The sequence below is a fragment of the Haemaphysalis longicornis genome, unplaced genomic scaffold (assembly GCF_048455015.1).
Source record: "Haemaphysalis longicornis isolate Haplotype H1 unplaced genomic scaffold, Haemaphysalis longicornis Haplotype H1 scaffold_1, whole genome shotgun sequence".
In the NCBI taxonomy this organism is placed as follows: domain Eukaryota; kingdom Metazoa; phylum Arthropoda; class Arachnida; order Ixodida; family Ixodidae; genus Haemaphysalis; species Haemaphysalis longicornis.
Window position 1 is genome coordinate 292,686,148 of NW_027526203.1, and position 14,280 is coordinate 292,700,427.

The 14,280-nt window shown below is 45.9% G+C and overlaps 1 protein-coding gene and 1 non-coding gene across 9 annotated transcripts in view; both read right to left on the reverse strand.

Annotated features, from left to right (window-relative positions):
- Cac (calcium voltage-gated channel subunit cacophony) overlaps positions 1-14,280 on the reverse strand; it is a 906,370-nt gene that overhangs the window by 335,790 nt on the left and 556,300 nt on the right. The window lies entirely within an intron of this gene.
- Trnat-cgu (transfer RNA threonine (anticodon CGU)) lies at positions 10,153-10,225 on the reverse strand. The gene has a single exon. It is a non-coding gene; the product is annotated as a tRNA-Thr (tRNA).

Here is a 14,280-nt window from a genome sequence, read left to right on the forward strand (position 1 = left end):
CGTACACACTATCTCGGGCCAACAGTAAACGAATTTGCGCATGTGCTTAACGCCAAATTTTGCTTGCCTCTCTGCTCCGTCTGTGTTTTCATTTGACATTTTGCTTGACATCTTTAGTTGTCTCGGTGCAGCAAAAACTGCAAGGACGTGATGCCTACAGTCTACCTTCTTTATTATGGAACATTTCTTGAATATACCCCCGAACGATCGGACGCTTATTTGGTCTTTTATTTCTCTTGGCTTCGTTAGTTCTTTTCACAACGGTTCTTAGCCCTTATGCAGCGGAGACAAGTGCTTGGATAATGAACCTACTTTGAAAGAGGAATCTTTCTTGCGCTAAATAAACGCAAACATTTGATCTATCCGTCTGCCTGTCTGCTTGCCTGTCTGTCTGTCTGTCTGTCTGTCTGTGTCGTATTTAACCGCCCGACCAAGAACAGTTAAAAGGACGCTCGAACATCACGCATATATAAGCGAAACCATTCTAAACTGCTTACATGGCTGGCATGGTTTCAACATGTTCACCTTATTCAGCGCAAAGAAAACCTCAGGCTTATTTGAGGCAAAATGTAAGCAAATAATAAAGGGTACAAGCGGTCTTTTAATTCAGAATACAGGTCGGATTGATTTTTACAGTAGCCAATCAAATAATATCAAAGCGTGAGAAACGACGTGCACGAGAAGTAAGATTAAATCGAACACGAAAATGAAAGAGCTTGAGCTGCGCCAAACCCAAAAGCAATGAGGCCCCAACATATGCTAAGCGATAAGTGCGAACGCTGGAATACTAAATGAAATTGAGCCAAGTTTCATTGATTTCATCATGGGAGGATCGAGACGGAAGGGGAAGGGTTTGAGTGGGTGGTGGCAAAACAGGAGAGGGTGTTACGGGACCGGGGAGGCAGAAGGCTAACGTCTATTGACTGGATTTGAAGGTAAGCAAGCAGGTACACTCGGCCAAGGTCTGTTGTCAAGCGATCAGTTCGGAAATAATGGCTTTAAATAACCCCGTGACCACAAGCCTTCTTGATGGCTTGCGACATGCAAGAATGGTCGATAGCTCTTCCACTCGATAGCTCGATCGCTCTTCTAATCAACTTTCGTTTTCGGAATCGTTTCGGAATCGTTTGGTAGCAGGGCTTTTTTCTCTCGTACGGTAGCAGCGACACGTGTGTGACACGTGATCCCGTTTTACGAATAATGTCCATAAACTGGATAGCATCGCTAATCGGTCTTGAAAGTCGAACTTGAGGCCCGGGAGGGTGGATTGAAACTTTCGATATTTGTGCCTGGCCGAAAACATCTGCGCACCTATCTTTGTAAAACGAATTATCAAGGACAAGGGGAGAAAATAAACCGAATCAGCGCCCCATCTTGCTGCAGTTCCTTCACGAAGTCTCCGATAAGTTAAAGAAGGTAGGCAGGCAGTAGGCATCACGTCTTTGTAGTTTTTCTACCGCACCGAGAAAGCCAGAGATGTTACACAAATGAGCAATGAAAATGAGAGGCGGAGCAGATAGACAAGCACAATGTGACGTTAGCTCACGCGCAAGTTCATCGGCTGTTATTTAGGGACAGAATATAGTATCCCTCTGTCATGCGGGCGAGCATGCCAGAAGTTGTGTTAATGAAAGAGCATGACGTGAAGTTGGGTTAACGAAAGACTGCGAGTCGACAGAGATCCCTGCAAACAGATATCGGCGCCCGGGCCTATTGCTTCATGCGCGCAATATGTGGCCGCTTTGGAGAACTTCAACGCTTCCAAATTCTGTTCAAGTCAGCAGGTAGGCTTACTTGGAAAATATGGGAAGCCTCCGCCATGAGTACGGCAAAAAACTGTATTAGCGCACCATAGGCTGCATTGTCAACGACTGGGATAAGGTCTATACAGTGCGTCCCGCCGGACAAATGTTCAATAAAGTCATTTCTCTCTCTCTACAGTGCGTGCACCAATGTACTAGCAATGATGAATGCAGTCTGGCTAAAACGCTTTTCCTTCTCCATCGAGTGCTTCGGAATGCTTTCAGATAAAATGTTCTGTTCTTATTAAAAAAAAAACTTGTCGGACCGTGTTTAACTTGGACAACGCTAGAACTTAAATTTCATGTTCTGGTTACATTTAATTTTTCTGCATGTTAAAAACTAAAGGCAGTTGAGGTTGCTCAGCTAACAGTTTGCCTGCACTTCACCTGGCGTTATGCATGGGCGTTTGCAGGAATTGTGCAAGGAGAGGAGGAAACCATTGCTGAAATTTTGTTCCGAAGAAGCAATTCCCACAATATTAAGACATTATAAGCAAAGTCGATATTCAATTAGCTTCTGCCATCGAAAGTAAAGGCACGTCCTGCCTAGGCCTCTGAATAAGGGGGCGGGGAGAGGGGTGGAGGGAGGCACTTGCTTCCCTCTTGTCTCCTCCCCTTACGTACACCCATGCTGGTATGTAAGATTTTCTGCTCATTAATTCAGTTTCAGTTACGACAGCGTTCGCGGCATCAAACGAAGCGGATGTGTGACAGAGAACTTCGGCGAGGGCGATCAGCCAAGCTGTTCTAGGGCCCCTTCCCCGCATTCCTTCACACACCTACACCGAGATACAAGAAAACCCTCCGCCCATTTGTTTTGAATGCCCATGTTCGGATTGATGTTTTTATTTTGAACGTGATGGATGCCCCAGGATATCATTTGAAATGGGTTTAATACAAGCCAGTTTGGTTTGCTTGGACCGAACAAATGCCAATGCAAATGCGGCCGAAGCTGAATGGAATCGTCTCCGTAGAGAATCTGGCTTTATAGGTTCGCTGTAGAGTTGAAGCCGAGGGGGGACAGCGTGTCTCAAAGAAGTATTGAACCGAGCGGCCGTGCTCGGTAAGTTCTGAACATTGGCTTTCATCCTGCGCCACCAAGCCAGCGCAGACCTTTTCCGCTTTCTTGCCTGCCGACGCCTGTTCCTTTTTTTTTATTAAATAAACAGTAGCAGACACTTTCACGCTGTTCATGCCTCAATATGCCGTAATCGCGAAACCACAATTGTGGGCAAATATAAATAAAAATACAGAAGAGAGGAATGGAAAATGCTTCATGTGAGGCCGACAGTGAAGAATTGTTTACAGACGAGCCAAAAATGAAAATAAGCTTGTTTAATTTTTTATGAGAAGTTTTAAATCATGAAATAAGGGGAGTAAGCGATTCGCTTCAATACTTGTTGGGAGTTGAAGGCTTCGTCCAAAAACAACTCAAGAGGGAAACAGGCTGCTATAATCTAGTCCCTTTAGCGGCGAATGTGCTCCGTCACTACAAGTTCTCCTAGACGTATCTGCTGCAAAAGCACTCCGTGTGGTTTACCCCCGGTCTCGACTTTTACGCATTCGCGTGATCCTATTCAAAAATGCGCCGACTGTATCACAGGGCTGGTTTTATAGAGTGTTTCCAAACCTGAGCGTCACAAAATTCATGTATTTGGTAGGTAAAGCGAAGGCAGTGCTGCGGTTGGCGTCAAGCGGTTGGCGTCAAGGTATAGGAACTCTTAATATCAAAGAAAGGACCCACTCGCGCATTAAAAACTTGAAAACGTGGCGGTGCGCTTTGAACTGACGTAGACCATTAGTGTCGTTCGTTTCCGTGGCGTGGTGAACTTTTATTTGCTGTATCTGTTCTTTATGTGTGCGCAAGTCCACGTTTCATGGAATAAGCTTGTGATTGTAATTTGTCTCTTGTCTTTGGTGCCTCTTTAAGTGCACTTATCGGCTGAAAAGTTGCACCAACTTGGCTCTGCGGAATAAACCGAGCAGAAATTCCGTGACGACACATGCTTAGTGCTTTGAATATTGCAAGAATAAAAGTAAAAGAAAAAGAAAGGAGCACACAAAGACAAACCTATTTGGGTTATGTCGTTCCATTCCCCGATGATCGAATACACGTGGTAACTTGAAACATTGGTTTCCTTCGTGGCTGCTGCCGGGAAATCCAATAATCTTATAACTGTATACTAATAAATAAAACATACATGGCGTAACTGACTAGGGATTGACTGTGACTAATGAGCCATCACTTTCGAGCCAGAACGACTGCGGCTAGGTATTTGAACCATCCAGGAAAGGAGTATACATTTCTTTTCTAACGTTGAGGATTGCCGGGATTTATATAAATTTCGCCAATAACAGTATAAAAGTGGCTTAACAGTATTTCCACAAATGACTCATTATTTCAGAGGCCCGTTATGTTATCTCATCGGTTCTTGCATGTATGAACATTAAAAATCGGTTCTTGCAATATGAGCATTACAAATTTCAGTCGTAACGATGTTACCTCTGGCTTCACCGCGTTTTCCCGAATCCAACGATGTATTTTAAACCCGTAAAGTTATCAAACCCTTTTTTTATTTTGCTCATACACATGACTCATACTGATGCGTAAAAGGAAATTGTCGAATTTTGACCAATTTCAAAACCAACCAGACTAAATAACTAACATCTGTCTTAAACATAATTTTGTTAATCCCTGAATCAGTGACGTATAGGATATCATTTCGGATAAGGGGAAACTCACAAAAAGAAAAAAAAACAACGATAAGTTGAGGACAAGTTAAAAAATCAATTCGAAATTATAGAAGTAAACTTATAAACGCCGTGGGCGCATCGTAGATAACCTTCGATTGTGTTGTATATTTTTTTTTTCTAGGTGCACTGCAAAATGGCTGATCTTCCCGGCGAGAGCAGACTTCGAGGCTGCGGAAGCTTGATGCGTCTCTTCCGAGAGATAAAGAATTATCGGTAGTCGTTATTTGACGACGGACAGAGTAGGTGGCTTCGTGTCCCCCCTTCCCAGAATTCGAAAACATCGATGAGGTGGGCGCCTGGTGTGTACAGTACCCGGGGATACCTCCTGGGTATTTAAAGTGGTAAAATGTTTAAGGGGCATCTAGACAGAAAAGAGTAGCTTTTGTTGTAATAAAGGGAGTTCAGTGGCCTGTTTCCTCAGTTCAGGCGCCCGTTGGAGTGCCTAGCCGTTTCAGCACGCTGGATGAGCGGAAGCCGTTCTTCGCAGCTATATAGCAGCTGATTGCTTCTCCCTTGCGCTGCTCTGCCGAGAGTTCAGAAGTCAGGGAAAATGCGGGGTTAAGCTGGCACTCCCAGTGATAGAGGGGGCAAGGCGCGTTGCGGTATTAGCACTGCGAGTGGTATTGTGTTGGCAGCAGAATAAGCAGCGTTCGGTCGGGTTTGGGAATGTGTTAGTTTTCATGAGACGCCAGGGGCGTTCTTCCAGGGAGGGGCGCCCGGGAAAGAGCATTTCATCACTGCCTGGTAAGAAGTTAACGGGACCGCTGTTTTGAGCTGGCGCTTGCTTCGTTGGATCTCGAGCAGTCTTGCGGCCAAACACAACGCCGCTGCGGAAAGCGCGAGCTGGTGTCGAGTCGATCGATACCTATTGTGCGGGGTCTCTGGTTGATAATTTTCATGGCGATATGCGAGGTGCGACCTTGGATGCAGCTTTTGCACGTGGACTGCTAGTTTGTAGTGCCAATTTTTCCTCAGAGGTCTGTGTTAAGACCAGCGCAATAGCTGCCTCTTCGGCCTGTACCGTCGTGACTCTTGTGACGGTCAGGCTCGTGGCGTGGCTGCCTTTCCTCACATCGGTCGCTATCATGGCCACGCGCCTTGCATAATCTGCGGCGTTCCTGCAGTAGACCTTATTGTTATAAGTCCGTACTTATTCCCCGGGGCTTCAACTCGCGCCTTTCTTCGCCCCTGCACAACTGCGGGTGCGTGTGCCCTGGCAGGGGGCCACTCTGACGTCTCGGTGCATTTCGCTAGGTATGTCTTCCGTGGTTTGGTTTACTCACAGAAGTGTCCAAGAAAATTTTGCTGTTCTGAGCAATCTCGCTTCCAAAGAAGCAAGACAATAAACTTTATCTCTAACGTGTTTGCACGATGCCGTCAATACTCCTAGGCCCGTAAAGTTGGCGTCACAGCAGAGCTGTCTCAGGCTCCCCTTCCCACAGCTGTTTCATGCGCGTGACAAAAACTCCCAGCACCCGAAACAAAATATAAAAAACACGATTGGGTTGGTGTGGGAACGCAATCAGGGTAGCCAGATTAGGAGCCGGATGATTTACCACGGAGCTATCCCGGAACGCTGCCAGTGACGGAACGAGAGTCAGCCTACTGCGTGTCGCGTGGCAGGTGAAGGCGACGGCACGTGAGTGAGAACAGCAAGAGGTGAAAATAGCAACGTGACATAAGAGCAGAGCGACAGAACAGCACGCCGACAAAACAGCACGCCATAAGGGCACAACACTGAAATCGCGCGGCGCGCAGCGGCTGTTTTGTCGCATGTTTGTCGTTACCGTGCAATCATACCTGCGCACAATCTGCAAACTACGATTGAGATAACAGGAAATAGCTTCAGCCTCATTTGTGGTGGGCTATTCCAATTTTGAACAACCGACAATTTGCACGAACCGAATTTAAAAAAAAAATCTTATCCCGGCCCACATTTTTAGTGATGTTTTTCCCGCTTGGCTAAAGCGGAGCCAAAATCACTTTTTACTTTTGTTTGCAAAGCTACGACCGATGAATGCGACTTCCTCATACATGAATAGCCTTATATGAATATATGAATATGAATATGAATATGAATATGAATATGAATATGAATATGAATATGAATATGAATATATGAATAGCCTGAATTTTCATCCCACCTTAGAAATGCAGTTTTTTTTCTGCAGTTTGGAGGGACCGTGTGACTTCCGTATAATAAATTTCTCTGTGAGGGCACTCCGTTGCAATGACTCTTCGCGCAACCCACCACTGTACCCTGTGGTAGCCACACGATAGCCCTTTGACGAAACTTGCATTATGACGCGAAAAGTGACTGGCTCAATAAAGTTCTCTACATTTTCGGATTACCTGAGCGCTTTGAACCCAAACAAACAGCGCTTATTAATTCTCCGGCTCAGCTCCAAGTATAGGCTCTGAGTATAAATACTGCGCGCATTGTGGCGCTGTAGGATACCGCTTCCGCATACGCGTTCGCAATTGAATAGAATGGGAGTCACGTTCTTCCCAACACTGGACAAATACGAGGTGAAACGCGTTCAAATGGTGGGATTTGTATTTGGCACAGGCGCGGCTCACAGTGTTTATGCTTTGCATACAACTGCGAGAAACGTTACTTCAGGACATCACGCTGCCCACATTACCGAGATAAAAAAGCACTAAAACTGCGCAGCCAATGCAATAAAAAAATTTAACAAAAGAAACTCCAGCGCAAAAACACAACGGGACGTCACCAAATTAAGCAGGAATCACGGTAATCTTCGCAGCGCGTAGTAACGTTTGCGCCATAATTATTTTTCCGCCACATAGAAAAGGATGCGAGGCACTTCTAAAGTGATGCTGAGCGGAGTGTACGGGCATTTATTTATTGGGGGAAAAGACCATGTCCCGCAGAATGGAAACATCGGCCCTTGCCCACTGCACTTTATACGCGTGGCAAAAGGTTTTGCTTCCTCGAAGGGCTCTCAGGGCGAGATAGACGCTCTGTTGAGGCGCTTAATTTTTTTCTCCCGGTCTGGAGGAGGGTAAGGAACGGTGAATGAGCTTAAAAACATTTATTTGACCCATGCGGGTGGAAAGTAGCTGGGAAAATTCATAATGGCGTGTCGGACACTACTCATCTATATTCTGCGCCGTCTCGCCAGCCGCAGACGGTGTGCTAAAGATGCATTTTGCTTTGATATGTTTAGCAGTGCTGTAAAATGATGGAAGCTCGGTTTATTAAAGGTAGCCGGTATATACATCGTGGGAGTTAAAATACGAGGATCGGTCGCTCGAATTCGATGAAAAGATGGTAGATGAAAAGGTAACTGGCTGTCTCGTGGTCGACGGCACGTAGGAGATGACGGTGTATCTACGAATGTACCATTTATTTACTGGTACAAGTAACATGGAAGGATGAGATAGTTGCGCAGAATTTGAGCCGATCCCGCGTCTACCGGGCCTTGCCCTCCACTCAAAACATCAGACTCCCCAGTTTTACCACCAAAACCCCGCTGACCAAAGGGACGTCCCAACAGAGAGTGAGGAGGGCCAACATTAAGCTGTCGATTGGGCACAACGAACAATCGTAAATCGTAATGTGTGCCGAAATAATCCCGTGGCCAAACTCTCACTCTCATGCAGGAACTCCGAAGTGTTCATCAAAACACAAGTACAACACCAACGGAAACCGTCTAAATAACAGCAAACTCGGCGCTGACGATTAAACCTTACCATGAGCCCGCAGGGGCGCGGGTTCGATTCCCGGCCGCGGCGGCCGCTTTTCTGATGGAGACGAAAAGCAAAAACACCCCTGTGTTCGAGATTTCGGCGCACGTTAGAGATCCCCAGGTGGTCAAAATTAATCCGGAGCCCTCCAGCGCCTCATTGCCTGGGTAGCGTCAGCGCGTTAAACCTTACAATCAATCAATCAATCAATCAATCAATCAATCAATCAATCAATCAATCAATCAATCAATCAATCAATCAATCAATCAATCAATCAATCAATCAATCAATCAATCAATCAATCAATCAATCAATCAATCAATCAAGTTCATACCATACACGCTGCTCCGCGCTGACGAAAATTTTTTCTTTGATAGCGAGCAGCCGCATTCTTGGAACCACGCTAAGCGACTGTAAATCCCGACCGTCTACCCAGTGACGTATGCCCGCCCCAAACGGACGCACCCCGATGCACAACGAATCGCGTGCACACCTCATAGCGTTGGCCAGCACAACCTCGGCAGACTGCACAACCACCCCCTCATGGCTTCGGCACTCTTATCAAATGAAAGCTGGAACTTGCTAACTAAGGTGGGTTTCCCATTTATACCTCTGACCCAACCAATGACCTCCCTGCTACCATCTCACTACCGAGGGCCGCGAATATCTCCATCGGCTACACGCGCACCTCCGCCTGTTGCGGCAATGGCGGTAATCACCGTCGTTAAGGAGGAAAGAGACGCACTCTGTCGGCTCCGACAAAGGGACGGGGAAAACATTCGTCAAAAGCGAGGTTCGCTTCTGACCACGATTGTGACGACCGATACGTTTGGATTAGTGCTCTCCGAGCGTGCTCGCCGGGAAAAGCACAAAGAGGAGCGAAATAGGTCTTTGCGGTGGCCCGTGCACCGCTCGCACGCTACGTCAGTACGACCAGCATAAAAACAAACACCCACAACAAAGGTAACAAGCTAAAAACAACGAAATCAAGCTGCCGGGTGGTTTTAAGTGCCCGAACTAACACGGGGGTCGTCATATCCTGCAACAGCTTACTACACGCATCGTTATTGTTGCAGTAAGCGTGAACAACCGGTAAGCTTGGTTCCGCAGACTTTATGGCTGAAAGAACATATTTTGACGTTGAGACCAATTAATTTGTAGTAAAACACAATATTCTCACATGCATTCGCCACCGAAAATTACCCACAGTAGCTTTTCGGTGTTCCGTTAACTTCTTCAAAAGAAACCAGATTTTTACAATCCTGTGGCTTTCATAAGAAAGTCTAGAATGCGAAAGTTATAGTTGAAGGGTACACTTTGAAAATAACTGCCCAAAGGAAAAGTATTGTAGGCCACCATTGCAACTTTTTTTTTCAAAAATATTTTTGATAGCATTCAAGCGCAACTGACGTTAAATTGCTCAATGAAAGTTGCACTTCGGAATGCATATTATGGTTAAGGGTTGTCAATGGAAAGTAGAATGCGCGCGTTGTTGTAACTAACTCCACCTGACTATTCTTTACAAACAATTGAAGCCGTAAATAAATTACCAAAACAAACTTAGGTATACTTATGTTATGTTATAGCAACGAAAAACCAGTGTCAGCTTACGACACATCGTTCACGAAGCACGAATTTCACGTTTTGCCTTCTGAAGAGAAGTATGGAAAACTATTTACGCAGGCAAGTAGTCCAAATTTAATAAAAATACCAAAAAACCAGACATTTTATGCAGAATCAGAATTGGAAATGAGGGGCTCGTTAAAATAAGACAGAAATAAGAGTTGGCAGTCAAGAAAACCTTGGACAGCAATGGGGAGGATATGGTACGTCATTGAAACAGATACGGAATTTGGAAAGACAGAAAGAAAGTGGAGAAAAAATGCCCGCCGGGTGGGATCCGAACCCACGACCTCCAGAATACGCGTTTGGTGCGATGACCACTACGCTACCAGCGGGGCTATTTTCCCCTCCACTTTTGGGGGTATTTATATTAAGGTATTTTTGTTTCCTGCGCTTGGGGGTGGTAGCCAGGGCCACTCGGACAACTCGGGGTGAAGGATATATATATATATATATATATATATATATATATATATATATATATATATATATATATATATATATATATATATACATATATATATATATATATATATATATATATATACATATAGGCGCGCTCTCAGAAGGCGAACGCCGAAGGAACCTTTACCTTTTTTCAGAGAACAATAACCGAAACATACGGAGTATCTGCGCTTATGGCGTGTCGTTTTTCGTGATGCTGTTCGGCCGCTGTGCGCGAAAGTGAAACGATATAAGTAAGTTGTTTCGCAGTTGAAGTAAAAGTGGAGCAAATTCGCTAGCAGTGTAAGGAAACAGCGTCTGTACCTTGACAACAGCAAGAATGTGTACGTGAGACAAATCTTGCGCCCGTACCTGTTACGTACGCGCGATTTAGCGTCCCAAAACGGAAAGGAGAACATGAAAGGAGGAACAAAGTTAAGATGAGAAAACGAGCGCACAAAAAAAAGAACAATAAGGAAACCTAAACAATGAATTATTGTAAATAAGAACAGAAACACTTCTTGATGCTGGGGACGTACTCTACAGGACCTTCTCGTTGCGTTGTCCATTTTACCGTGAAAGCATTATTAGCCCACCTTGGCTGATTTCGTGGATCTCGAAATTACTTCCTCGGTAAAGCCTCCCGTATTTTTTAGTTCCTAATTCGCTTGCGAAATGGTAGACGCGCAACGGAGGTATAGGGGCGATGCAAGTATGCGGTGGCTCCGCGTGTTACGCCTAACATCACGCTTTGAGCTCTAATCGTCACCCGCTACTCGCAGGTATACGTACAATGAAAATGACGTCGCTTGGCACGCCGAAGACTCAGGTTGCAGGTTACCGTTACCCAGCGTTAAGCCTTAAAATAGAACGTTAGGTCTCACGTCATGCTTTCAGGTCTAACGCCGTCAATCGATACCCATTAGGAAAAAGTACTCACTACACTCCATTCACGAAACTGGAGAACCGCTTCAAAGTTTGAACTTGGGCCATTTATTTTCGTAACTGCTCAATCCATTCAAGTTTTTCTGCAGATTGATGTTGATTGTAGGGTTTAACGCGCCGACGCAACGCAGGCGCATGCGTAAAAAATGTTTTTAAGCTCATTCCCCGTTCCTTACCCTCACGAAGTTCAAACTTTGAATTTGCTCATACAGCAGATATTTTACATAATGCAAGAATTAAACACATTTCCACCCAGCGTAAAATCTTTGTACATTTAGGTACATTTAGGTTCCCCCAGACCCGCCGCAGTGGCTCAGTGGGTAAGGCGTTGCGCTGCTGAGCACGAGGTCGCGGGTTCGATTCCCGGCCGCGGCGGCCGCTTTTCTGATGGAGGCGAAAAGCAAAAATGCCCGTGTGTACGAGATTTCGGCGCACGTTAAAGATCCCCAGGTGGTCAAAATTAATCCGGAGCCCTCCACTACGGCGTGCCTCATCGCCTACGTTGCGTCGGCGCGTTAAACCCTACAATCAATCAATTAGGTTCCCCCAGCTCGAACGTAAACGGACGCTCGCCTGAGAACAGCAGCGCCGTCGCCGCGGAAATTCTACGGTTCGCGCAAAGAATTCAGCATACCCTGAATACGGCGCCCTGGACTAAGGGTGCTTAGGAAAATAAAGTTTGCTTCCTTGCTTCCTTCAGGCTGCGGGTACCGGTTGGCTTTAAGACCTCAAAGTTAACGTTAGGCTTAAGCTGGGACGGATACCCGACACTCTGTGCTGATACGCTAGCAAAGCTTCACGTACCCAGCACAGTAGCACATACTCGCAGTGATCTATTACTTAGAGCGTGAACACTTGGAGGGTCGATCACAAGCAGTCTGTGGCCGCACTCTGAATCCTGCTTGCGCACACGAAGCCTGCTAATGCGTTTTTTACACACGTACATACACACAGACAGTACGAATTGGACAACGCTTTATATGTAGAAACGCATCTTTCGCTCGAAAAAGCCTAGGTAGCGCAGCCAAACCACGTCATTTTTTGTCTTCTTCAGAGGCATTTCAAAACATCTTATAATCAGGTGAGAGTGGGCATCGAAGCTGCGAAAAATTGTTCTCTGTAGCTCTCACAGAAAAACATTTGCAAGTGGTCGTTGTTTTGCAGAAACGCTGCATACCTCTACCCCCAACGGTTTCATCGCCGTGGGCAAAAACGATCTCCGTGAACGATCTCCGATCTTCGATCTCTGCCAAGACGCCAAGGCCTAAGCCGCAAAGCGCATGCGCCTGGCTAATCAGGCATGCAGAGCTCAGAATTCGTATAAGGAAATCCCAAAACAAGCATCAAAACCGCATTACGGATGATAAGGCGCCTGTGAACAATGGAACCCCTCTCCTGCGCCACCATGTGTTCCTGGTAAATATTATGTTTGCAGATTATCATTGAAGGCTACGCACGACTAGTGTCACTAAATAGAGAAGTTCTTGCCCCAGACGCCGAGCGCATGCGTCAGGCTAGGCAGGACGCAGCATTTGCCGCATCTTTGGACACACTTCTGCTGCTGAAATGCTGTTACACGCGCTACCTTTGATTCGCATCTGGAAGGACGTCAGAAGCGCGCAGCCGCAGAGCAGGGAAAACAAGCTCAGCCTAACACTATTGACCAACTAAAACGCATAAACAACAAAATGGCGGTGCCCGTGAACCATCGCAGTGTAAACAAATGTCACGTAATGAGAACTGACCAATGATCATGGTGCCGGCATGGAAAAACAGGAGAAAAGGGTGCCGATACTTTGTACCCTTATCTAGTAGTACTATAGCCGAGCGCAACCGACAAGCCCACCGAGACGACGAGAAACATTTTATAAGGTTCCTCTCTGTGGAAAATGAGAATGGTACTCCATATGACACCGCCATGCTGTTAGGATTACACAGCATATGGGGGAATAGATTGGCCGTAACATACAGCGATGTGGATGTAAGAAGAATACCGGACTATTTTAAGGAATCAATACATCTGTTCAAAGAAATGTATAAAGTGCGAAATACTGAACCGGAGTATCCGGATGCCTATTTTCGAAGAACTTTTGAAACTGAAACAGTACTGAAGCACCAGCGTCAGCCTAAGCTGGACTGACGTGTTTTTATCAACTGACAGATGTGTGCATGTTTCTTTTCACATGTGAAGAGGCAATAAAGGAAAGAAAGACAACCAGGAACATTTCATAGCCTCCTCCATCACCGTTTATAGTGGTTTACAACAGCTTTGCTGGACATCCACTTTCGCCGGGCGGGCTGGTGACCAATTTTTTATGGTACGCAGAGCTGCTAGCCTTGACCTTCCCCGTCCCCATCCCCCTTCTATGCGACTGACAATGACCGGCAGCTTGCCTCAAAGAAAGAAGCATGCAGCTACAAAAAATCTTGCGGTCTTTGGCATGCAGTGAAGTTTAAGTTTAAAGGCGTACATGTTTATGCAACGGTTGCCTCTCTATAATGATCTAGTTGCAACAGTCAGTGAGCACGGCAAATGCAAATATAAAACAAACACTTGCAAAAACAAGTTCTCCATCCCCAGATTGCGGCTAAAGTTTTCTCCGATTTGTTTATTATTTTTACGCCGGCAAGAACAAAGGCATTGCATGCACAAGATGCCCTCATATGTAGAACAACCCACCTCGGTGGCTCATTGGGTAAGGTGTTGTGCTGCTGAGCACGAGGACGCGGGTTCGATTCCCGGCCGCGGCGGCCGCTTTTCTGATGGAGGCGAAAAGCAAAAGCTCCCGTCTGTACGAGATTTCGGCGCACGTTAAAGGCCCCCAGGTGGTCCAAATGAATCCGAAGACCTCCACTACGGCGCGCCTCATCGCCTACGTTGCATAGGCGTGTTAAACCCTACAATCAAAATCAATCTGTAAAACAACTTGAATGGATTGAGCAGTTCCGAAAATAAATGGCCGAAGTTCAAACTTTGAAGCGGTTCTCCAGTTTTCGGCAG